At 35.8% G+C, this 27,500-nt stretch overlaps 1 long non-coding RNA gene across 1 annotated transcript in view; it reads right to left on the bottom strand.

Moving 5' to 3' along the window:
• Positions 1-27,500, bottom strand: part of LOC135196352 (uncharacterized) — a 676,510-nt gene that overhangs the window by 26,782 nt on the left and 622,228 nt on the right. Inside the window, exon 3 of the long non-coding RNA XR_010310391.1 lies at positions 4,232-4,466. This is a non-coding gene — a long non-coding RNA (uncharacterized LOC135196352). The remainder of the gene's footprint in view (positions 1-4,231; positions 4,467-27,500) is intronic.

Here is a 27,500-nt window from a genome sequence, read left to right as displayed (position 1 = left end):
TTCCGTAAATCAAAATACTCCCATGAAGAGTACTATTTGGAAATTCGTTCTTTAAAGAGGTCAAGATTAATAAGTATCTAAAACAAGCATTAATGGCTGGACAATGCAAATGAAATAAGGTACATTAACACACAATCCTTCTCGCGCATCAACTTTTGCATATCCTATATTATAGTATAACATTTGCGCAATCCTATTAACGCGCGTGACCATCTGCGCAATCCTATTTCTAAACAAGCATTATCCGTTACATGATCCGTCTACAAACTGCGCAATTCACAGCACCCCAATCCCATAGTACATTATGCGAGTGAACAGCGCAATCCGTTATGAAATGCGAATGAACCGCTGCGCAATCCTCATCCACCGCGAAAATGAACAGCCGTGCAATCCCATTATATCACGCAATCGAACCGCCGTGTAATCCCAAATGAACCGCCGTGCAATCTCATTATGTCACGCAATCGAACCGCCGTGCAATCTCATTATATCACGCAAATGAACCGCCGTGCAATCTCATTATATCACACAAATGAACCGCCATGTAATCCCAAATGAACCTGCCACGCAATCCCATTATATCACGCAAATGAACCACTGCGCATATCCCACTATATCACGCAATTGAACCATCGCGCAGTTCCATTTCTCCACGAAAACGAACAGCTGCCCGCAATCCCGCAACACTTCCTACGAACCATATTCAATCAGAGCACCGTGCAAGACGCTTCTAGAGAGAAGTGCCTTCGTGACAAGTGTGACTTAAGGAGCGGGAATTATTCATCGACCAACCGCAACTGTCAGCTAGCATGCAAGAAGCGATGCCGATGAGTTATCGATAAAATCTACTACTGTTCCTCTGGGGAGACGATAAATGCGTTCGGTTATCGGTAATCGATTTCTTGCGGGCTTTGGCAAAACAAACAAGGAGCAGCGTGCTGGCATAAGGGCAGGTTTATATATTCTCCACTGCGGTATAAACCATTTCATATTGTTTGTATGGGGTCGTAAAAATGAATTGATAAAATTATAATTATGTACGGCGCGAGTCGTTTGTGCGGTTGATGTGTACTACGTATGGAACGGTGAACGATTGATTATTTATTTATTTATTTTTTACTTTAGATTTTGAATACTTAAGCAGATGCGTAATGTACTGCAAGCGCTTATTAAGATGTTTCATTCATAACAACAACACGAGTGCATACCAATCGACGTAAGTGTTTTATTGAACTTATAGGATTTTTAAAAAATATCTCATACCGCATATTTTAATGCAGAAACAAACTAAAAGAAGATTCTTTGTAATAAAAAAGAAGATTTATGTAATAGAATGAATAAATATATATATTTATATATATATAATATAGATGAATATATATATATATATATATATCTATATTATATATATATATTAATGATATATTTATATATATATATATATATACATAAAATTACTCAGGTGAAGACATTGTTGGAATAGCAAATTAAAGAAACACTAATAAAAAAAAATCGAAAATCGCTTACGAAAAAAACTGCGAATACAATGTTCAAGCAGCAGCAATAATTATACTCAGAATACAGAAAACAGAGTTTAGGCCAAAGACCAAACGTTGGGACCTATGAGGTCATTCAGTGCTGAAACGGAAACTGACAGTAAAAAGGCTTGAAAGGTGTAAAGGGAAGAAAACCTCGCAGTTGCACAAGACAATAATTGTTAGGAGAGGGGGAAAGTATGATGGAAGAGGGAGAATATGAACGGAGGTCCAGTAAAAGGAATGAAAGGATTTGCAGCTAGGGGCCGAAGGGATGCCTGCAAAGAACATTAAGTACAATGCCAACAGTACTACCCCATTAGGCAAAGATTTTACTTCAGAAACCTCTAAGATGATCATCTTCCAGTAGTAAAAACTCTTTAAGAGCAACCTACAGAATTTCTCGATACAATCATCATCTCGACTCGAATGAATTACCAGGAGGCGTCGCACTTACCAGGGTCACTGACACCGCGGAGAGATGCTTAATGAACTCCATCTCACGAGAGGAGAACGGAAGAGAACACTGGAAGGAACAGGAGAAAACAGAACTCTCCACAAAAGACGAGAGGTAAGAGATCGTAATTATGAGGCGCCATCTGCTGAATTGTTGGCAGATATACCGGTGTCTAACGGGGGAGGTCTTTTTATCGCAGTCCAAAATGAGCGAAGAGGAGGAGGAGGAAGTACTGATCAGGAATACTAAGCAGAAAATGTGTAAATATGCAAATGCAGTCTAATTCGGTAGACAATGGAATTTCATTTAATCCGAATACTGCGAAATTCTATTCTATTCTAATAATAACTAACAATAATAATAAAAATATTAAAAAGAAGAAGAAGAAGAATGCAACGAAACTTTTAAGAGTATTGAAATAGTCTATTCTTTAATTTAATAATAATAATTAATAATAATAATAATAATAATATAATAATAGAATAATAAATATTATCAAGAATAATGAGAAGACGAATCGATTCAGAGTACTGGAATAGTTTACTTCATAATAATAATAATAATAATAATAATAATAATAATAATAATAATAATAATAATAATAGGACGAGACATACAACGATGCCAGATATTTTCCAGAGTTGTACTGGTAACCCAAACCGACAACCGGCCCCCCCCCCACACACACACACACATACAAACACCGAAGAAAGTTAAAATTTCTCTAAATTTACGGTAATGTGCCTCGATAACGAGGGTGACGACATCAATATAAGCATTTATAAAAGTTTGTCTGAATTATTCCACCGAATACTTGTCTCCGAATGATTTTGTTCTGAGTGGGGACAAGAAATACGCGGAAGATTGGCAATTAATTTTCGTTGTTAACTGATGCAATTGCATTGGTCAACCTCAGACTGAAATAGCACTGACCCTGTGCTACCAAGCTTCGGATTTTCTGCTACCTTCTGTTCTTCCTGACTTACAGCCTTTCATTATCTTCCGCCTTTCTTATTCTATTATTGCTGCAATCTACCACGTATGGTAGAAGTAAATGTACTACCTTACAGTTACAAAAACCCACTATTCGCAGCGAAAATTTGCAGTTATATTTCAGTAAGCGTGATGAACTGAATTAGTATTACATTAATACTAAAAGCCAAATTACTGGGGCTGCAGCCTCTTAATAATAATAATAATAATAATAAAATAATAATAATAATAATAATAATAATAATAATAATAATAATAATAATAATAATAACAACAATAATAATAATAATAATAATAATAATAATAATAATAATAATAATAATAATAATAATAATAATAATAATAAAATAATAACAATAATAATAGAATAATAATAATAATAATAATAATAATAATAATGGTAGCCAACGTCTGAAGAGTAACATGTTACGAATTAATAATCATTTTTCATAAACATTTTCATTACAAGGAAGATTTCGAAGGAAAAATCCCAATTCTTACCTCCATTACGAGGTTTACAAAGATTTCATAACAATCGACTCATATAAATGGAAAAACCAGAAGACTGGCTGCAAATCAAAGAAATAAAATTATACAAACTGCAATGTCCAACAGGCACTTCCTTGGTCCACGGTTCAACCCTCGAACTTGGCTTGAAGCTCTAACCGACCCATGGTTTGACACCTGACTTTTCTCCATGGCTCATTTCTCTCACTTTGGTCCAAGATTCAGCCTTTGCCTCATGACTCAAACCGATAACTTGGACCCATGGCTCAACATTCTAGCTTTGGCCCATGGCTCAACCTTCTGCCTTGGGACCACAGATCATGGGTTCAACTTCGGCTCCTGGCTCAATGCTCTAACTTGGCCCCTTGGCTCAGCCCTCTTGAAGAGTTCAACTGGAACATATTCTGGCAATCTAGTTTACTGTTCTTTTACCAATAGCTCACCCACCAACAAAATTTATAATAGAATAATAATAATAATAATAATAAAAAAAAAAAAACTTCACAGATTTTGCAAAGAAACAAGAAACACACTCAAGCGAAAATAAAACTTCCGTTAACCCTGTGGTTTATTGGTAACAAAATAAAGCCCGCATATTCACCTTCAAAACCAGAATCACGATGTGCTCAGTGCAAAACCAAAGTTCTTCATGGTGAGGTGCATAACCCTTGCACAAGAAAACCATGGCACATTTCATCCAAAAATTACCTAAGAAACCTGAATTCCAGTATTATCTTACCTTTTACCTTTTATATACTGTCCCAAGGTGTGGATTAGGCAGGCACTAGACTTGCATATTGGTATTCTGTTATGCTAAACCTGCCCCAGCACAGGCTCTTGCTTCTGATAAAATATTGTCGTCCGTTTTCCCATCTTTACTTTCTCGTTTAATGGTCCTTGTTTTAAAATCAGGTCAAGGTTTGTAAGCACCTGAAGATTCTTCGGCCAGAGAGGGTGTTGAAACAAAAACGCACCTGAGGGAAAAATGAAGAATGGTGTAGCTTAAATTTTTATGAATACCAATGGTAAAATGATTTACCATATTTAACATCAATTAAATAAAAAAAACTTCATACTTCTTTTGTTACAATGGAATAAGCTTACTGAGGTAACAAAGGAATTAGCTCACTTCACACCAGCGAGTGATTTTGACAAGTCATCTTTATAAACGGTACCAAGAATCTGACGTTCTTATCTAGGCCAGGCCTGAAGGGAAAGAGAAAAAAATAATAAAAAAGAATAGTGATGGAAGAGAGAGAATTAAACAAAACAGAATACGGAATTTAGGCCATAGGCCAAGTGCTGGAACCTACGAGGTCATTCAGAGATGGAAAGGAAAATTCAGAGTAGAAAGGTTTGATAGGTGTAACGGGAGGAAAACCTTAAAGAGTTGCACTGGGAAACAATTGTTAGGAGAGGGCAGAAAGTAGGACGGAAGAGAATATGAATGGAGGTACAGTAATGTGAATGAAAGGGTTGCAACCAGGGGCCGATGGGATGCTGCTAAGAACCTCAAGTAATGCCTACAGTGCACCGCGTGAGGCGCACTGACAGCACTATTCCCCCTAAGGAGAGAGAGAGAGAGAGAGAGAGAGAGAGAGAATCATGTTCAGTTATAACTATTCAGTAGAATTATCTACTTTCAGGATTTTCCAATAAATGTCAACATGGTTCCTTTAAAGGTAAGCCACTTCTGAAGATATATTCATAAAAAAAAGGATTATATATCCTTAACGTGCAACTGCTACTTAATTTGCATACTACTCATTACAACAGCTATGTCAGCAGTAATCTACTCATTGTTCCCATTTACATGTGTATTTTAATGAACTATATAATTTCAGACAAACTTTCCCAAAACTTAGTCATAATATTGAAGAGGCTGAGTTCAAATGGCAAATGTAAGTCACTGGGTCATGTTTAAGCCATTTTGTCATGTTTCAAATTTAATTCAAACTACTGGTCCTAATCCCTTCAACAACTTACGACATAATGCAAGACGCTTTGGGTTAACACTGAGGTCATCTACATCAACACCCAACCTAGTCAAGGGTTCGAATCGACCTCAGGTCACAAGCTTGACCTCGAGTAACACGCTGAGCATCACCGTAAATGTGACAGAACGTTACTGGCTTGATTCCAAGTCCCAGCTGTGGCCAAGCGCTACAAATTCTGACCTGAGCACATTTCCGAAATTAGGTCACAAAGCTGACCCAAGGCAACAGATCTGAATTTTGAGTGACAGGGCTGACCTCCCGTTATAGATCTGACCTCGAGAGACCCATGTTTGATCTTAAGTCATACATGTAAGTATACAGACAGAAATTACAGTATCAGCATTTTTCCAAAAACAATTAACCTTTTTACCGTTTTACTGTTCAACTAATTAAATCCTAATTTAGTGAAATGGATAAATGTGCAGAGACAAAAGACACTGGTGAGGACGTGTCAGATTTGACTTGCTAATAGGCACTGTCTGGGGATTATAAATAAAAAAGATAATCATTATGAGAAAAACTATACTCTCTTACCTTCCCTATAGCCACAATTTATCTCAAATAAAACTTGACCAGCCAATTTTATATCACTATTCTCCCACAATTTATCTAAAATCAAACTTTACCAGCCAATTCTATATTATCTCCCTCAAGTTATCTAAATTCAAACTTTGACAGCCAATTTTATATCATTATTCTCCCACAGATTATTTAAAATCAAACCTTACCCGCTAATTTTATATTATTTTCCTACAATTTCTCTAAAATCAAACTTTGCCAGGCTATTTTATATCATTCTCCAGCAATTTCTCTAAATTTAAACTTTACCAGGCAATTTTATTTATATCATCATTCTACCACAATTTCTCTAAAATCAAACTTTATCAGCCAATTTTACATGATCCCCCCACAATTTCTATAAGATCAAACTTTGCCAGACAATTTTATATAATTCTCCCACAATTTCTCTAAAATCAAGCTTTACCAGCCAATTTTATATCATTATTATCCTACAACTTCTCTAAAATCAAACTTTGCCAGCCAATTTTATATCACTATTCTCCCACAATTTATTTGAAATCACACTAACAGTCAATTCTATATCACCACTCTTACTTCCTTTCATCACCCTTAGGATAATTAAATTCTAACAAACCAACACTCAACTTATTTGCTGTTCGATCGAAGGGTCGCCAACTAACTGCCGCATACGAAAAACTAAGCCGGCAATACTCTACAACTCTCAACGGAATGAAAACTTGAAAACCATATGCAAGTCAGATACCGCTCACTTTTATAACCGAGACTCAAGGATTCTGCCGCAGAACCACTTACGAAACGAAAACTATCGTAAGAAGCAGATAATCGGCTACTGACTGAGTGAGAATTACCGAGTGCTCTCTCAGACCTCCTCGTTACCCTGGCGAGACAGGGAACGCATTTGATAAGGCTCGGACAGCGAAGTTAACAAAGGTTGGGAGGGAACATTCTGAAAGAACTGTTAGTATTTTAGGTACTGTGGTTAAATATTTTAGATATCATGCACACACGTGTGGACGAGATCGGTATCAATTATTATTAAATATGAGTAAATAACACTGCCATTGAACGATTTTTTTTTTTTTTGAAATAGAATGAACACTTTTTTTTTTTTGACTATTCATTTTTAACTATGTAACTGTCATCAATCACAGAACCAATTTTAATCAATCGGGTTACTCTCACTATTCCTTGTATATACATTAAAATTACCATCGGAAAATAATAAGTACATACATGGAATTTTGTGCCAAAAATGTTCATGCTATATTTTGCATTTTGAATTAGTATTTAAAAAAAAAAAAAACTAGATTATATGCTTAAGGTTTCCTCGTTTTAGCAGCAGAGTGAAACGGTTACTCATGTATATACATAGTGTTTGTGTATATATATCAAACCTAGGGATAGTCTTGCGCCCGGGCATGTCATATGAGAGATTGGGATTCAATCCCTATATTTAAGTCAAATTTATATATATATATTATATATATATATATATATATAATATATATATATATATATTATATATTATATATTATATATATATCTAAATATAATATATATATATATATTATATATATATATATATATATCTATATATATAATATATATATATATATTATATATATATATATATTATATATATATATCTATATATATATACACACACACACACACACACACACACACACATATATATATACAGTTTATATATATATATATATATATATATATATATATATATATATGATATATATATATAAATTTGACTTACATTAGGATCAAACCCCAACCTTTCATATGACAAGCCCGGGCGCAAGACCCCTGGAACCACTTACCAACTCTTCTCTGCCTCGCCAAGTCCTGGAAGGCAGAAGAAGAATGCTAAGCGTGACTTTATACCATTGCTCTATTTTACGACCGGTAAACAACATCTGAATGGGGACTAACAACAGCGTCGCATTGTTAAGAAAGCCAGGGGAAGCCGCAATTTAGGCGAGGGAGGCGGAGGAGGTGAGGAGGAGGAGGAGGAGGAAGGGACAGGGAGGAGGAGGAGGAGGAGTAGGAGGGGAAGGAAGGGAGGGATGGACTTCAAGAGAGGTCTGCCATTATTGCCGCCCGATAGCAACTGGGTAGTATTGGGAGACGACTGCTGCCGTGTGCCGTCAGATTTTTTAAAGCTTACATATATATATATATATATATATATATATATAATATATATATATATATATATATATATAAGTTATATATATATATACGTATATATATATATATATACATATATATATATATATATATATATATATATATATAATATGTGTATATATAAAACTTACTATGCTAGCTCCTGGGCCTCGCTGTAACCCGTTACCTGTCGCTAGTTTCCAGTTATTACAGTAGGATAGTTTCTCAGTACTTCTACATCCATTTATCGATAAAATTTGAGATGACTTGGAGGAAAAAAAAAAAAAAAAAAAAAAAATCTCACTACACTGAATCCCGGGCCTCAGTGTGTGTCCTGTCACCAATAGCCAGTTTCCATCTATTGTGGAGCAAATATGATTAAATTTGAAACAAACGATGCACCCATCAGAACCAAATTTATATTCACTCAGAAGGTAATCGGGCATTACTGTGACCCATGCAACAATTCTAACCTTCATTTTCACAAAACCTGTATTCAGGTTTGCAAAGAGGGTGGTGTGGTGATTATCGTGACCTAATAAGCAATCACAATTATAAACTCTATATATATTATCTATATATATATATATATATAATATATATATATATATACATATTTATTAATATAAATATATATATAGATATATATATAAGATATAATCATAAAATTCCCAGTTGCAATTAATCTATTCGTTACAATTAAAGCACTTCACACTTCTCACGTACTTCATCTCCCACTAAACTTCTCTCATCTCTCCAGCCTCGTTGGATGGATGGATTATGAAATTTAGGGACAAGCCCAAGCACTGGGCCCTATTATGGTCATTCAGCCTCGTTGGACAAGTGGTCTGCTTGCTCGCCTACGAATTCGGTAGTCCCGATTTCGATTCCCCGCTCTGCCAACGTAGAATCAGAGGAATTTGCTTGTGGTGATGCGAAATTCTTCTCGATATAATGTGGTTCGGATCCCACAGTAAGCTGTAGGTCCCGTTGCTAGGTCACCAATTGGTTTCTTGTCACGTAAAAATATCTAATCCTTCGGGCCAGCCATAGGAGAACTGTTAATCAGCTCAGTGGTCTGGTTAAACTAAGACAGTGGTTTTCAACTTGTGGGGCGTACCCCCTGGGGGGCTCGAAGGGCTGGCGGGGGCGGGGGGCGTAAACGCTTGGTGAAGGGGATAATTATATCTGAAAACTTTTAATTATGATGGAATTCAGAATTTCAAAATATTGAGAAAATATTTCAATTTAATATGAAATTTAGTTGTCTAAATATATAAACACTATCTCAAATTCTTTATTAAGGAATTATTAAACAATTATGAAAGACAACGAAAGTAACGTTTTCCAAATATGAAAATTGTACTGATTACGCTACACTGGGAAGGTAAGCTTATGCGCATATATATATATATATATATATATATATATATATATATATATATATATATATATATATATATATATATATAAATAATATTGTGAATTATTGACGTGTCCACTATGCCACTAAATTACAGTATTTAAGGAAGGGATGGGGGCGCGCAGAGAATGTGCCATTCAATGAAGGGGGGGGGCGAGAATTAGATAGGTTAGAAACCACTGAACTAAGATATAATCCATTCTCCCAGCCTCCCTTTTCATAGTACACATCTGACTCTTCTGTGGTGCCACGAACCCAGATGACACTATCATGTAATTCTCTTCCTCGTGAGATTAATTTTCATAGAGCATAGGCTTCAGGATCTTTTTTTCATTATAAAATTTTTTGCGTCTTGAGAGTGAAGGGGCCATGATGCTCGCAGCTGTCAAATTAAGATAAGTCCTTACTGATGGACTTTTCTTATTTGAGATCATGGCAAAGACACCTCTCTTTAAAGGTAGGCAAGTTGAATCGCTCCAGAAATAATAATAAAATAATAATAATAATAATAAATAATATAATAAAATAATTGAAAAAAGAAAACCACAAATTCAAATTTGTAACTTGTTTACTTCTAAGTTTTACATTTAGTTGTAAATACTTAGAAGTAAACAAGTTACAAATTGAATTTGTGGGTTTCTTTTTCAATCTTCAGAAGAAAACTGAAAGAAGTTTTTGTTTGGTTAATAATAATAATAATTAATAATATAATAATAATGGAACTAATAATAATAATAATAATAATAATAATAATAATGGCTATGGCTACAGAGGAGAGAGCTAAAGAAGGAAACTGAAGGAATGATAACAGCGGCACAAGATCAGGCCCTAAGAACCAGATATGTCCATAGAACGATAGATGGAAATAACATCTCTCCCATATGTAGGAAGTGCAATACGAAAAATGAAACCATAAACCACATAGCAAGCGAATGCCCGGCACTTGCACAGAACCAGTACAAAAAGAGGCATGATTCAGTGGCAAAAGCCCTCCACTGGAGCCTGTGCAAGAAACATCAGCTACCTTGCAGTAATAAGTGGTACGAGCACCAACCTGAGGGAGTGATAGAAAACGATCAGGCAAAGATCCTCTGGGACTATGGTATCAGAACAGATAGGGTGATACGTGCAAATAGACCAGACGTGACGTTGACTGGCAAAGTCAAGAAGATAGTATCACTCATTGATGTCGCAATACCATGGGACACCAGAGTTGAAGAAGAGAAAGAGAGGGAAAAAAAAAAAAAATGGATAAGTATCAAGATTTGAAAATAGAAAATAAGAAGGATATGGGATATGCCAGTGGAAATTGTACCCATAATTAATAGGAGCACTAGGCACGATCCCAAGATCCTTGAAAAGGAATCTAGAAAAACTAGAGGCTGAAGTAGCTCCAGGACTCATGCAGAAGAGTGTGATCCTAGAAACGGCACACATAGTAAGAAAAGTGATGGACTCCTAAGGAGGCAAGATGCAACCCGGAACCCCACACTTTAAATAACACCCAGTCGAATTGGAGGACTGTGGAGATAAAAAAAAAATAATAATAAAAAATAAATAATAATAATAATAATAATAATAATAATAATAATAATAATAATAATAATAATAATAATAATAATAATAATAATAATAAAGGCGCAGAGTTCCACAGTCTGGAAGTTAAAACGTAAGCCAAGACCAAATCAGCTTGACTCTTAGATTTCGCAACATCCAGGGAAAAAGATTAAAATTGGTAGAGTTAGTCAGTGTCAAGGCCCCTAACCAAACGCCCCCCCCCAAAAAAAAAAAAAAAAAAAATTCCGTAAGCCCCTAACACCCCATCAAAAAATGAAATAGAAAAATCCGTAAGCCCCTAACACCCACTAAAAATTAAAATAATAAAATTCGTAAACCCTAACACCCACCAAAAATTAAAATAAAATAATAAAATTCGTAAGACCCCTACACCCACCAAAAAAAAAAAAAAAAATCGTTAGCCCCTAACACACCCACAAAAAAAAAAAAAAAAAAAAAAAAATGTAAGCCCCTAACACCCACCAAAATAAAAAATAATAAAATGAGTAAGCCCCTAACACCCACCAAAAAAATAAAAAAACAAATAAATAAATAAAAGAAAAAAAGAAAAAGAAAACACCCTGAGATAATATATCTCCCCCAACGGCAGTAGCCTACTTTCTAAGTTGTTAATCTCCGCAAATGTAGACTTTCTCCATCCGCATTCTTTTAAAAATCTACTCAAAACATTCTCAGCTCAGACCACGACCCATCCGTCCACAAACCTCAACCTGAAACAAGTCTAAACACCTAACTGAAATAAGACTAAATACCGTCTCGAAACATATTACGAAAAGACCGAAAACAAACAGACACGGGTGAGCACATGAACACATAAGCCGCTTCCACAACTCCGCCGGAAAGAAAACTGGACTGAAATTACCTCCATTTTGTAATTGTGGTCAGAACCCATTAACGTTTCACAGGTGCGCGAGACCTCTCTCCTGAGTTCCTAACCTGCAGTAATATTGACCAAATCTTTCCCGCGAAAAGCGCTTGAAGATTACTGCTGCCTTTATATAAATGCGGTTTCCCGCAATTGTTGTTTCGAAGCGCGAAGCTGCTTTTCTTACCAGCTCAGCGAACATGTTTTTTTTTCAGTGTTTTGTGATAGGGTAATATGGACGACAAAATCCATGCTTGAGAGAGAGAGAGAGAGAGAGAGAGAGAATCCTCTTGAATTACTTTCTAGGGAATGTATCACGCTTTTAATCAAGTTAAACGTCAAAAATGAACAGCATTATCGTGCGAAAACTGCGCTCGCCCCCAAGTATCGTGATTCGCTTCAATCATTATATTCTGATAAATGTGAGTGAAATACCTCTCTCTCTCTCTCTCTCTCTCTCTCTCTCTCTCTCTTTGGAGGGAGAGGGGGGGGGGGGGGGGGGGGAGGGGGGGGGGGGGGGGGGGGGGGGGGGGGGGGGGGGGGGGGGGGAGTATCAGCTGTGGTTCTTGCGACAATCGCCAACATACGGTCTGGTATATATAGTTCTACGATGCTTTACGCATCACTTGACAGATAAGTCATTGATGGAGGTACTTGACGCTGGACTGAGAAAGGCGGTAGAAAAAGTTAAAACATACATCAGTGAAACTTTAAATTTTTTTGACCTACCTCAGTAAAATAAAATAAATAAATATATAAATAGAAATAAAACTACCGCATTGGAAAAAAATGGACTTGCCTCAGTGAAAAAAAAAAAAAAACAATTACCGCATTGAAGTTTAAGAAAAGATATTATGAATTACCCAAATGAAAATTGTAAAAAATAAAAAAAAATTGACTTTTTCTAAGTGAAAATAAAAGATAAAAGTTTTACTTACCTCAGTGGAAATTTCAAAATAAGTAGAAATGTAGCTTACATCAGCAAAAATGCGACGGTCACAGTCGGTGCAATGAACTCGTGAATTTTTGGCCCAGTAAAAAGTGAAGTGAGAGAGACTCAAATATAATAGAAAATATATAATAAAATTCTGATATACAACGGCATAATCACACCACCGAAAACACCGAATCGCGGATTAAAAAAAAAAAAAAGAAAAATCTTTAAAAAAGAGCAAATTCACTGAATCCCAATTTTAAAAATTTTGTCTTGAACAAAAAAGAAAAAAAAAGAGAGAGAGAGAGAGAGAGAGAGAGAGAGAGAGAGAGAGAGAGAGAGAGAGAGAGAGAGAGAATTCGCAGAATTCATATATATACATATATATATTATGTATATATATGTATATAGAGAGAGAGAGAGAGAGAGAGAGAGGTATTCATCGAATCCCAGGTTTGAAAAAAAAATTTTCTTTAACCAAAGAGAGAGAGAGAGAGAGAGAGAGAGAGAGAGAGAGAGAGAGAGAGAGAGAGAGAGAGAGAGAGAGAGAATTCATCGAATCCCAGGTTTGACAAAATTTTTCTTTAACTAAAGAGAGAGAGAGAGAGAGAGAGAGAGAGAGAGAGAGAGAGAGAGAGAGAGAGAGAGGAGAGACTAACCTAAAAAGAGCAAATTCACGCGAATGCTCAGAGTTGCAATAATTACCTGCATCGTTCGCTCTCTCCTGCTCAGGTAAGAGCGAGGTAGCGGCCATTGCCTGCACCTACTCAGGTGAGAATAATAATGATGGTGATGAAGACCAGGTGGTGACACTGAGCCAATACTGGACACGTGCGCGGTGTTTACCTGGCGTCACAAAGGCTGCGGTCAAAGGTCAATGAAGACTTGAAATAAAAATGGAAGGGCGAATTCTACTTAGCGGAGAGTAGAAGGCACATTTTAGATACGAATGGCAGGCCCACGGTCCAGATATTCTACTTAGCGGAGAGCCAATTCGTACTGAATTGACTTGGAGGGCTCTGGTGCTATCATTGTTCGTGATTGACGTCATTCGTAATAACGGATCAATCACGGCTCTGCTGTATCGCCGCTCTGCGAGAGAGCGTGTGTGGGAAGTTCGCATAATTTCTATCCGGGTCTAATAAGATGCTGGTTATCAAAGTATGATACAGATTCTCTTCGGTAAGACCGCGGATACCTCGCGTCTTAATATCGGTCTTGGAAATATTGGATACCTCATTTTCATACTAATGGATGTACAATTATTGGAGTCTTTTATTTTTTATTGCAGAGCTCAACTTAAAAAATCATTGATTTTTCATTCATATAGATTTTTGGCCTTATGCCAAGCACTAGGGCAACTAAGGCTATTCAGCGCTGACACGGAAACTGACATTAAAGGTTTGAAAGGCGTAACAGGAGGAAAACCTCAAAGCAGTTGCACTATGAAGCAATTGTTAGGGGAGGGTGGACAGTAAGATGAAAGAGAGAGAATATGAACGGAGGTACAGTAAAAGGAATAAAAGTAGTTGCAGCTAGGGGCCGAAGGGACGCTGCAAAGAACCTTAAGTAATGCCTACATTGCACCGAATGAGGTGCACTGACGGCATTAACCCCGTACGGATGAAAAATTCATTGATACCCCAGGATCATTGCAATATCAAAATCCTGGATTTTCTTTCATTGACAACCGTTACGTGTTTTTCTGTGAAAACCCCATTCATTGCTAACTCATATCAAAGGATCTTAATAAGTCGTTTAAAAGAACCGTTCATTTGATCAAATCTACGGATATCTCATTATCTCATTTTAAAAATCCAAGTCAATAATATCTCCCTTCCATAACTGCGTTCATCTTATCGTTAAAATTGTACTGTCTTACTTAATAAAAAAGTCACAACAGTTTTCCGTAAGTATATTATTATTATTATTATTATTATTATTATTATTATTATTATTATTATTATTATCATCACAATAACAGCAGCTGTTACGATACAGTACATGAGTATCATCTAGTATTTACAAGTCCCTAATTTTGAAAATATATATATATATATATATATATATATATATATATATATATATATACATACATATATATATGATATATATATATATATATATATATATATATATATATATAATCACAATATTCACATGAACCAGTATATTGTCATTATTATTATTATTACAAAAATAATCACCTATACAATAAACTACACAAGTTTCATCATATTATTCAAAATCCCCTAAAATTAAATTAAATAAATAAAAAAATTAATGGTTGCAGGTCCACAATAATATCGCATGTACGTATAAAGTCTTTAATGTATAATAAAAGCTTTCGAACCTTCTACTAGGTCCATCTTCAGAAGATGAACCTAGTACAAGGTTCGAAAGCTTTTCTTATACATTAAAGACTTTATACGTACATGCGATATTATAGTGGACCTGCAACCATAGTCATCATTTTCGACACACAAAATTGTGCCCACTACAAAAATAATAATATTAAGAAAAAAATCACCCATACAATAAACTATAAAATTTTCAATATATTTTTCAAAATCCCTTAAAAATAATAAATAAAAAAATAAATAAAAACAACCACAATCCAACAGAACGAGTCAGGACTGACGCAACCCAACCCAAAATACCTAGACGAGAGAACCTCAGGTCTTGTGCACACTACAGCTTTAAGCTAATAATTCCACTTATTGAATGCATAATTAATCGTCTGATTTTTGCCTGGCAATCCTTGTTATACTTGTATGCACTGACATCCGTGCTGAAATTGAGATGATGATCATGATGATGACGATGATTATGATCACTATTATTATTATATCATTACTGTTGCAGAAAAGTCTACAATACTGTACCAGCAAATATACATTATTAACGTTTATGAAGCGAAGTATTCGCCAAGTTGGTCAACTGACCTCTCATGGTATTTAATACATTAATAAAATCATTATTACGTATTATTACAGACAATTTGCGCACATCATTACAAACTATCTTTCTCATGCTTCTCATTACCGTATTCTACTGCTATTCGAACACAAGTGTATGTATGTAAGTATGCATGTATATATATATATACATACAGATATTATAAAATATATATATATATATATATATATTATATCTATATATATATAATATATATATATATTATCATATATATATCTGTGGATACAAGAAAAAAAAAATAAGAGAGAGAGAGAGAGAGAGAGAGAGAGAGAGAGAGAGAGAGAGAGAGAGAGAGAGAGAGAGCTATCATCCTCATAAAGACTTGCAGCTTAATAATAAAGCATAACCTAAAATAATATAAGTGGCGTAGCAATATTAATCATTAAAATGCTCTTAATTTCTGACTTTATATTGTTATTATATATACATTCATTTTGGCTAATTTTCTCTCTCACTTTTAACCACTCTCATTCCTTTCTGTTGACGCTTTCTCTACAAATCGATAATCCTTTTAGTAGAAATTATAAAATTGTTTTGAATAGTATTAACAACAATGACTCTCTCTCTCTCTCATCTCTCTCTCTCTCTCTCTGATGCTTCTTTTAAACATTCACTTCCCTTTCTGAGGAAGATTTCTTGACAAATCGATAATCACTGCAGACTTCTTCTGCAGAGAGTATTACTAATTTTCAGTGACTACTAACAACAAAAACATTATCATGTACAACAATAATAAAGTATTACAAGTTCTGATTGACAATATTAACGACAACAATGCTTTGTACAGGCAATGTCTCTCTCTCTCTCTCTCTCTCTCTCTCTCTCTCTCTCTCTCTCTCTCTCTCTCTCCACTGAATATTCACACTCCTTCACAAATCAATAGATCCTCGTATGCTTGCTCATGAATAATAATAATAACAGCAATAAGAATAACAACTAAAATGTACTGTATAAATTGTTTTAAAGTCTGAATACCAAAATTAACGAATAATAATAATAATAATAATAATAATAATAATAATAATAATAATAATAATAACCAACTCAAGAAAAGAGGCAACAGAATTAACCATCTGATGTTCATGGACGACATCAAGCTGTATGGTAAGAGCATCAAGGAAATAGATACCCTAATCCAGACTGTAAGGATTGTATCTGGGGACATACAAAAGGGTAAAGTAACAAGGACTGAAGGGATAAAGTTACCAGATGGAAACAACATCAAAAACATAGATGAGTCGGGATACAAATACCTGAGAATAATGGAAGGAGGGGATATAAAACACCAAGAGATGAAGGACACGATCAGGAAAGAATATATGCAGAGACTCAAGGCGATACTCAAGTCAAAACTCAACGCCGGAAATATGATAAAAGCCATAAACACATGGGCAGTGCCAGTAATCAGATACAGCGCAGGAATAGTGGAATGGACGAAGGCAGAACTCCGCAGCATAGACCAGAAAACGAGAAACATATGACAATACACAAAGCACTACACCCAAGAGCAAATACGGACAGACTATACATAACACGAAAGGAAGGAGGTAGGGGACTACTAAGTATAGAGGACTGTCAACATCGAGAACAGAGCACTGGGGCAATATATGAAGACCAGTGGCTCAAGAGTGCATGGGAAGAAGGACTGATAAAAGTAGACGAATACCCAGAAATACAGAACAGAATGGCATAACAAACCAATGCACGGACAATACATGAGACAGACTAAAGAACTGGCCAGCGATGACACGTGGCAATGGCTACTGAGGGGAGAGCTCAAGAAGGAAACTGAAGGAATGACAACAGCGGCACAAAATCAGGCCCTAAGAACCAGATATGTCCAAAGAACGATAGATGGAAATAACATCTCTCCCATATGTAGGAAGTGCAATACGAAATATGAAACCATAAACCACATAGCAAGCGAATGTCCGGCACTTGTACAGAACCAGTACAAAAAGAGGCATGATTCAGTAGCAAAAGCCCTCCACTGGAGCCTGTGCAAGAAACACCAGCTACCTTGGCAGTAATAAGTGTAACCGAAACACCCAACCTGAAGGAGTGATAGAAAAACGATCAGGCAAAGATCCTCTGGGACTATGGTATCAGAACAGATAGGGTGATACGTGCAAATAGACCAGACGTGACGTTGATTGACAAAATCAAGAAGAAAGTATCACTCATTGATGTCGCAATACCATGGGACACCAGAGTTGAAGAGAAAGAAAGGGAAAAAATGGATAAGTATCAAGACCTGAAAATAGAAATAAGAAGGATATGGGATATGCCAGTGGAAATTGTACCCATAATCATAGGAACACTAGGCACGATCCCATTTTCAGGAATCTGGAAAAACTAGAGGCTGAAGTAGTTCCAGAACTCATGCAGAAGAGTGTGATCCTAGAAACGGAGCACATAGTAAGAAAAGTGATGGACTCCTATGGAGGCAGGATGCAACCCGGAACCCCACACTATAAATAACACCCAGTCAAATTAGAGGACTGTGATAGAGAAAAAAAAGTAATAATAACAGCAATTACCAAGAGAGAGAAAAGGAAAAATCTCGGGGTCGAAATCTGGCCGTCTCCGAATCGGGTGATAAATAATGGCCGCTAGTAAATTTCTGGCAACCGTCATTAAGCTGTAGCAGAGAGAGAGAGAGAGAGAGAGAGAGAGAGAGAGAGCTCTTGCTGCTCGTTCGTGATTCTTCTAGATTTCTCTGCCTGGCTTGGTTTGGACGGGCAACGGCTGTTGCTTTCTCTCTCTCTCTCTCTCTCTCTCTCTCCTCTGTGAAGAGGCAGCATGACGCACCGGAACTATATGTGCTTCTGAAATATTTTTTCTCCAATGTGTCGTTTTTTCAAGTTTGAAAGGTCGATTACTGATATCTCTCTCTCTCTCTCTCTCTCTGTAACTATACTTTAGGACAAGCACTGGCTGTTGCTATTTCTATCTCCCTCTTTCTGTGCCTTTTATTTTTTTCTGACGCTTCCTCTCTTTCTCTGCCTTTGAAAAAGCGATGGCTCTTTCTGTCTCTCTACTTTGGACAGGTAGTGGGTAATGCTGTTGCTCTCTCTCGCATACCTTTCTTCTGACGCTCCCTCTCTCTCTCCTCTTCTTCTTCTTCTTCTTCTTCTTCTTACGCTCCCTGTATACATATGGAAAGGTAATAGTCGTATAGCTGTTGCTCTCTCTCTCTCCCACCTTTCTTCTGACGCTCTCTCTCTCTCTCTCTCTCTCTCTCTCTTCTTCTTCTTCTTCTTTCTTACGCTCTCTGTATACATCTGGAAAGGTAATGGCTCTCTCTCTCTCTCTCTCTCTCCTCTTCTTCTTCTTCTTCTTCTTACGCTCTCTATACATCTAGAAAGGTAGTGGCTGTAGCTGTTGCTCGCTCTCTCTCTCTCTCTCTCTCAATCTCTACTTTCTTTCTTCTCTTCCTCTATTCAAGTGCCATATGTTTTGATTGTTGAGGACGTTACGGTCGGCACAGGTCTGATTATTCAACAGATATCACGCGTTTTTAACATTCGTCTGGAAATTTCCATAAATATCTACGAAGTGTTCGTGAACTGTCGGTGATAAGATTAGTGTAAAAATAGTAGTATAAAGCGTCTACTAAGTTAGTTTATCAAGTGAAATACTGTAAATCAGATCAAGCTGGCAGTAAGTTCCAACTGTGGAAAAAAATGGCGGAATTTAGCGTGTTTAGCAGATTCGCAATATGATGAGGTAGCAGGAAGGGAGCTGGCATTTCTCATCTATGAGATCAACAACAGCCATAACCAAAAAGATGCAAAAGCATTCATAGATATATTAGAAGGATATGATCCTTCAAACTGGAACAAATCAACAGAAAACATCTTGAAAATAAATGAAGAAGTTCCAAATAAAATCCAAGTGGTCAAGAGACTCATAAAGAAAATATACAAAAATCAACATATTCCGACAAAGAAAATGAATAAGGTGAACATTGTGAATATCCTAATTGATGCAATAGGAAAAAGAATGCCAAATGCATGCAAACTGTGTAAGGTGTGGTATAGCATATACTTAATCCACAAAATCTAATCAGAAAATGTGCTGCATGCAACATTCCGACGCATCCGCAATGTGCTGAAGTAATGCAAGATATGAGAAAAGATACCAGAATATTTTTGCTCAACATGGTCTATCATGGATAGACAATGATTATTAAAAATCAAGATTGAATGTACAAATCGTTGAGGATGAGAAGAAGAAGAAGGAGAAGAAGAAGAAAGGAAAACGGAAGAGAAGTAAAACAAAACTGAAATGACAGAAAAAAATAAGGAAAACAAAGAACAAGATAAAAGTATGGGTGCAGAGATACTCATTGATACTACATATGAGGCAATCAAGCAGCATACGTACGAAGAAATAAATTACGACATGACAACACAAAAGAAAATCCCGAAGAGGCTCTACCCAGATCTGAACAATGATGGGAAAGAGGAAAAAATAGACAAGAAAGACAAAGTCTGCAACCTTTTGAAAAGAGGGAACTGCAGATTCGGAGAAAAATGTTACTACAAACATCCTAAGGTATGTCACAATTATGAAATATATGGTAAATGTGCATACCTAGACGGCTATGAGGATGATTGCAGAGATCTACATCCAAAAATATGCAAAAACCTAAAAGAAGGAAAAGGCTGTAAGTTCGACAAAAAATGTAAATATATGCACCCTGTAGCCATGAATCAAAATCAAATAAATAATCAATCAAATAATAAAATCCAAAACCAAAATAACAAACAAACAAACAGAGGAACAAAGAATATCAGGTGAAAGGAAAAAACCAGCCATCACGCGATATGGTGTGTCAGCAAAATATTTCCAAGCATCAGCTCCAAGATACAATTCAAGAGATAAGAACTGTATTTATGATGCAAGAGGATATTGCAGATACGGAGAAAATTGCAGATTCAGACACAAAATGAATAATTATGATGAAGGAAGATCAAATATTATGGAAAAGTTGGATTTTTTAATGTCAGAATTTCTGGAAATGAAGAAAAGAACAACATACCAGAACAGGAAAGAGACATGGGAAAATCCTTATTAATTATTACCCATGCTAAATGAAGGAGAAAACACGCAAACCATCATAGTGATGAATGCGCAGGGTTTAGTTACGAGTAACTCAAAAAGAAAAATAGAGTACTTAGAAGAACTAACCCAAATTGAAAAGAAAAGATATAATGAATATATGATGATCAAATAAAAGGGTTCCAAACTTATAGATCAGATAGAAAAAATAGGAATCAAGGGGGAACCGCAATATATTGGAAAGACAAAAAAACAAGGAAAAATATATGAGAAATATAGTAACTCAGATTGTGAACTAATAGCGGTAAAATTTGAATCTGAAAAATTAATGAACATAGTAATATATAGACCCCCTAATACTAAAGAGTTTGACATAATAATAGAAAAATTGGAAAGAACGAAAAGGAGATTGTGGTTGCATTTATATATATAAAAAGAGAGTAATAGTAGTGCAGAAGATAAGAGGCAATTCGAGAAGCTATTAGATATGCTACTAGAATACATTCAACAAATAAATCACCTGCCAACAAGAAAGGAAAATACTTTAGACCTAGTATTTGTGAACGAGGTGAATTATGTTAAAGAAATAATAGTTTATAATGCGAGTATTTCAGACCATAATGTCATAGAATTACAGTCCATTCCAAAGCAAGTGAAAAACAGAGATAAGCAAGAAATGAAAAAGTGGGTAAGGATATGGAAAATACAACTTCTACAGTTAAAAATATAAAATGGTCAGAAATAAATGAAGAATTAAACAAAGATTGGGACGAACATTTTCGTAACTGATGACATAAGGGTAAATACGGAGGATATTATATAAAATATTAGAAAAAATAGTGGATAAATATATACCGAAGAAGAAAAGTAAACATCAGTCATGCATACCAAGAGACAGAAGGATCTTGTTCCAGAAAATCAGAAAGTGGAAAAAAGGTCTTGCAAAAGAAAAAAATGCATGGAAAGTTATAGAACTAAAAAGTAAGATAGAAAATGCAGAACAAACGATTATACAATCAAAAGAAAATGAAAAACAGGACTTGGAAGAAAAAACCCTAGTAAATATCAAGCAAAACCCCAAACTATTATACTCGTACGCAAATAGAATAGAAATAGGCCTCTAAGAATTGAAGGGAGATTAACAAATGAAAAAAAGGAAATATGCTACATATTGGCAGAACGATATAAGAGAGAATTCACCCCTAGAATTGATAATGAAGATAATGATATAGAAGTGAGGGACAAAAATAGTGAATATTTGGCTGACATAGATATTAATGAAGCTGATATTGTGCAGGCTATTAATGAAATTAAAAATGGAGCTGCTGCAGGTCATGATGGTGTCCCTGCTATTTTGTATAAGAAAGTAGTTCATTCTATCGCAAAGCCACTTGCAATATTATTAAGACAAAGTGTAGATACAGGCAAGATTTATGATGAGCACAAATTAGCATTTATTACCCCTTACCCCTACCTTCAAAAGTGGATCAAGACTAGAGGCAAGTAATTATAGGCCAGTTGAGTTTAACATTACATATTATGAAAGTGTATGAAAACGGGTAATGAAGAAAAAAAATATTATGAAAACATTTAATAAAAAATAATTTGTTTAATATAGGAAAACATGGTTTCGTACCTGGAAAAAGTATGCAAACCCAACTGTTAGTCCACCGTGAGAACATATACAAAAATATGATAAGCAGAAATGAAACAGATGTGGTTTATCTAGACTTTGCAAATAGCTTTTGACAAGGTAGACCATAATATATTAGCGAAGAAAATTAGAAAACATAATATAGTGGATAAAGTAGGAAGATTGTTAAAAGAATTTTTACACAACAGAAAACAGATAGTTATTGCAAACGATGAGAAATCGGATGAAGCTAAGGTAATATCCAGTGTGCCACAAGGTACGGTGTTAGCTGCATTACTGTTTGTTATTATGATTGCAGACATAGACAGTAATGTTAAGGACTCGGTAGTGAGTAGTTTCGCTGATGACACAAGAATAAGTAGAGAAATTACTTGTGATGAAGATAGGAGCGCGCTTCAAAGAGACCTTAAAAAAACAAAGTATGACTGGGCAGAGGTAATAGGATGGTATTTAACTCTGATAAATTTGAATCAATAAAAATTATGGAAGATAGAGAAGAAAGCTATATGCAATATAGGGGACCTAATAATGAGACAATCACAAATAAGGGCAAGCATTTAAAAGACCTTGGTGTGATAATGAATAGGAACATGGTTATGCAATGATAAACAATAGCAATTCTTTATTGGCAAAATGTAAAAGCAAAAATGGGAATGTTGTTACGGCACTTCAAAACAAGAAAAAAAGCTGAACAACATGATTATGCTTATAAAACATATGTTCGGTAGTCCACTTGAATATTGCAATATGATATGGTACCCACACTATCAAAAGGATATTGCACAAATAGAGAATGCACAAAGGTCCTTTACAGCTAGAATAGAAGAAGTTAAGGACCTTGACTACTGGGAAAGACTACAACCCTTAAAATTATATAGTCTAGAAAGGAGAAGAGAACGCTACATGATAATTCAGGCATGGAAACAGATAGAAGGAATAGCCGAAAACATCATAGAGCTAAAAATATCAGAAAGAGCAAGCAGAGGTAGATTAATAGTGCCCAAAAACAACCTATACCAGGAATAAAAATAAGGAAAGCACACAGAACATTAATACCACTAACGCACCAGCATCGATAATGCAGCGTCTATTTCAATGCGTTGCCAACTCATCTGAGGAATATATCAGGAGTTGAGCCTAGACGTGTTTAAGAATAAGCTCGACAAATATCTAAGCTGCATCCCAGACTATCCAAGATTGGAAGATGCAAAATATACCGGAAGATGTACTGCTAAGCAACTCTGGTAGACATTAGAGGTGCCTCACACTGAGGGACCTGCGGGGCAACCCGCAAAAAGATAGTAAGGTCGTAAGTAAGGTAAGGCCAAGTCTCTCTCTTCTCCTTCTTACGCTCTCTGTATAATCTGGAAAGGTAATGGCGTGCCCCTCTCTCTCTCTCTCTCCTCTTCTTCTTCCGCTCTCTCTACATCTGGAAAGGTAGTGGCTGTAGCTGTTTGCCCTCCCCCCCAACTCTCGCCTCTCGCTCTCTATCGCTCTCTCTCCGCCTCTCTCTCTCTCTCTCTCTCTCTCTCTCTCTCTTTCTGCGTTAAGTTCTCACTCCTTCCCCTCAGTCTCCTCTTCTGTTCTGTCCTCCTAATCACTAAATATCTCCTCACACCCAACAAGAGATCCACACATTCCAAATCACAGACAACCATATACAACATTCTTCGTCACGGCAAATAACGAACACACACATAATTGCATACATTTAATAACACGTATCGGGTATAAATTTCCAAACGACAGAAGCTCACTCGCAGAAAGATACTTAGCCAACGCCAGCCAATCTAGTTAATAACACATTAGGACGCATAAAGAGAGATTGCAGTAATTACCCATCAACAAAGCGTTGTGAATGCAATCAATTACGACGTCATTATCCCGCTCGCTGGCTCAATAAAACGGTAATAATTAAAGAGTTGGGTAATATATATTGGACAGGTGGTCCACTGAGTCTCGAGAATAGAGAGGTGGATAATTTTATGACTTGGTATAAATAAAAAATTTATGTTATTACTTACTGTAATCATTATTATTATTCCTGTCGACGTCATTCGCCCTATTTACTCCATAGCTAAAAGGGTATACCGGGTTGCCAGCGCCGTCGGCCTTGCATAATAATATTTGAGTTGAGGTACTCCTTACCTTATTCTGTGTCTCCAATTCGTGGGTTGAGAGAACGATTAAACTGGTTTTGTTTAGTATCTATGTCTTTCCTTTTAGAAAGTTTAATGAACCCAATTTTCTCTTATGTTTCTACCATATATCTCTCTCTCTCTCTCTCTCATTACCTATTTTTTGCAAAATAATCCATTCACCTACCTCTCTGTCATCTCCGTTCATTTCTTTCACTTTCAAGACCTGGAATTATATTCTAATACTAAATACGTATAACTCCTTCTCCGTTCGTTTTATTTTTATTTATCTTTTAAGTATTTTTTCATCAATTCCTGGATTTTTAACTTTTACTAAATCCGTACAACTCCTCTCTACTCTTGTTTTATTTTCTATCTTTTAATATATTTTAAATTCTTCTCTCTTTTTTCCGTGCTTTATTTAGCTTCATTTTCATCGCCCTCCTCCTCCTCCTCTACGATCCTTTCGGGTTTCCAGGAACAGGGACCTCAATGAACTCGACGTCGAAAACCACAGTTTTTGTAACGCCATTTTAGGAAGACTAACGAATTCATCAGTTACATAACAACTTCCAACCAGATAATCATAAAAGAATTTTAAAGATTAACCTGTATGTATACAAGGTGGTGAGCTGGTCAAGCCAAAGGATAATGATATGTTGACGTAAGAAGTATTATAATAAGCTAGAAAAAGAGAGAGAGAGAGAGAGAGAGAGAGAGAGAGAGAGAGAGAGAGAGAGAGAGAGAGAGAATATTGAAATGTTGACGTAAGAAGTATTATAAGCTAGAGAGAGAGAGAGGAGGAGAGAGAAGAGAGAGAGAGAGAGAGAGAGAGAGAGAGAGAGAGAATATTGAAATGTTGACGTAAGAAGTATTACAAGCATAGGAAAAAGAGAGAGAGAGAGAGAGAGAGAGAGAGAGAGAGAGAGAGAGAGAGACCTTACCTTACCTTACAGACCTTACAGTTCGTTCGGGTTGCCCCAGGTCCCTCAGTGTGAGGCGCCTCTAATGTCTACCAGAGAGTTGCTAGTACATCTTCCGGTATATTTTGCATCTTCCAATCTTGGATGGTCTGGGATGCAGTTTAGATATTTGTCGAGCTTATTCTTAAACACATCTACGCTCACTCCTGATATATTCCTCAGATGAGCTGGCAACGCATTGAATAGACGCTGCATTATCGATGCTGGTGCGTAGTGGATTAATGTCCTGTGTGCTTTCCTTATTTTTTCCTGGTATAGTTTTGGGCACTATAATCTACCTCTGCTTTGCTCTTTCTGATATTTTTAGTTCCATGATATTTTCTGTTATTCTTCTATCTGTTTCCATGCCTGAATTATCATGTAGCGTTCTCTTTCTCCTTTCTAGACTATATAAATTTTAAGGATTGTAGTCTTTCCCAGTAGTCTAGGTCCTTAACTTCTTCTATTCTAGCTGTAAAGGACTTTGTACACTCTCTATTTTGTGCAATATCCTTTTGATAGTGTGGGTACCATATCATATTGCAATATTCAAGTGGACTACGAACATATGTTTTATAAAAGCATAATCATGTGTTCAGCTTTTTTCTTGTTTTTGAAGTGTCGTAACAACATTCCCCATTTTTGCTTTACATTTTGCCAACAGAATTGCTATTTGATCATTGCATAACATGTTCCTATTCATCATCACACCAAGGTCTTTACTGCTTCCTTATTTGTGATTGTCTCAATTTATTATAGGTCCCCTATATGCATATAGCTTTCCTTCTCTGTCTCCATAATTTATTGATTCAAATTTATCAGAGTTAAATACCATCCTATTTACCTCTGCCCAATCATATACTTTGTTAAGGTCTCTTTGTAGAGCGTTCCTATCTTCATCACAAGTAATTTCTCTACTTATTCTTGTGTCATCAGCGAAACTACTCACTACCCCAATCCTTAACATTACTGTCTATGTCTTTTCAATCATAATAACAAACAATATTGCAGCTAGCACCGTACCTTGTGGCACACCGGATATTACCTTGGTTTCATCCGATTTCTCATCGTTTGCAATAACTATCTGTTTTCTGTTGTGTAAAAATTCTTTTAACCATCTTCCTACTTTATCTACGATATTGTGTTTTCTAAATTTTCTTTGCTAATATATTATGGTCTACTTTGTCAAAAGCTTTTGCAAAGTCTAGATAAACCACATCTGTTTCATTTCCGTTTCGTTTTCATATTTTTTGAATATGTTCTCACGGTGGACTAACAGTTGGGTTTGTGTACTTTTTCCGGGTACGAAACCGTGTTTGTCCTATATTAAACAAAAAATTATTTTTTATTAAATGTTTCATAATATTTTTTCTTCATTACCCTTTCATACACTTTCATAATATGTGATGTTAGACTCACAGGCCTATAATTACTTGCCTCTAGTCTTGATCCACTTTTGAAAGTAGGGGTGATATATGCTAATTTGTGCTCATCATAAAAAATCTTGCCTGTATCTACACTTTGTCTTAATAATATTGCAAGTGCTTTGCGATAGAATGAACTACTTTCTTTAACAAAATAGCAGGGACTCCATCCGGCCCTGCAGCAGCTCCATTTTTAATTTTCATTTAATTGCCAGCACAATATCAGCTTCATTAATTTCTATGTCAGCTAAATATTCACT

The sequence above is a fragment of the Macrobrachium nipponense genome, chromosome 23 (assembly GCF_015104395.2).
Source record: "Macrobrachium nipponense isolate FS-2020 chromosome 23, ASM1510439v2, whole genome shotgun sequence".
Classification (NCBI taxonomy): Eukaryota; Metazoa; Arthropoda; class Malacostraca; order Decapoda; family Palaemonidae; genus Macrobrachium; species Macrobrachium nipponense.
This window is presented reverse-complemented; position numbering and strand designations above follow the sequence as displayed.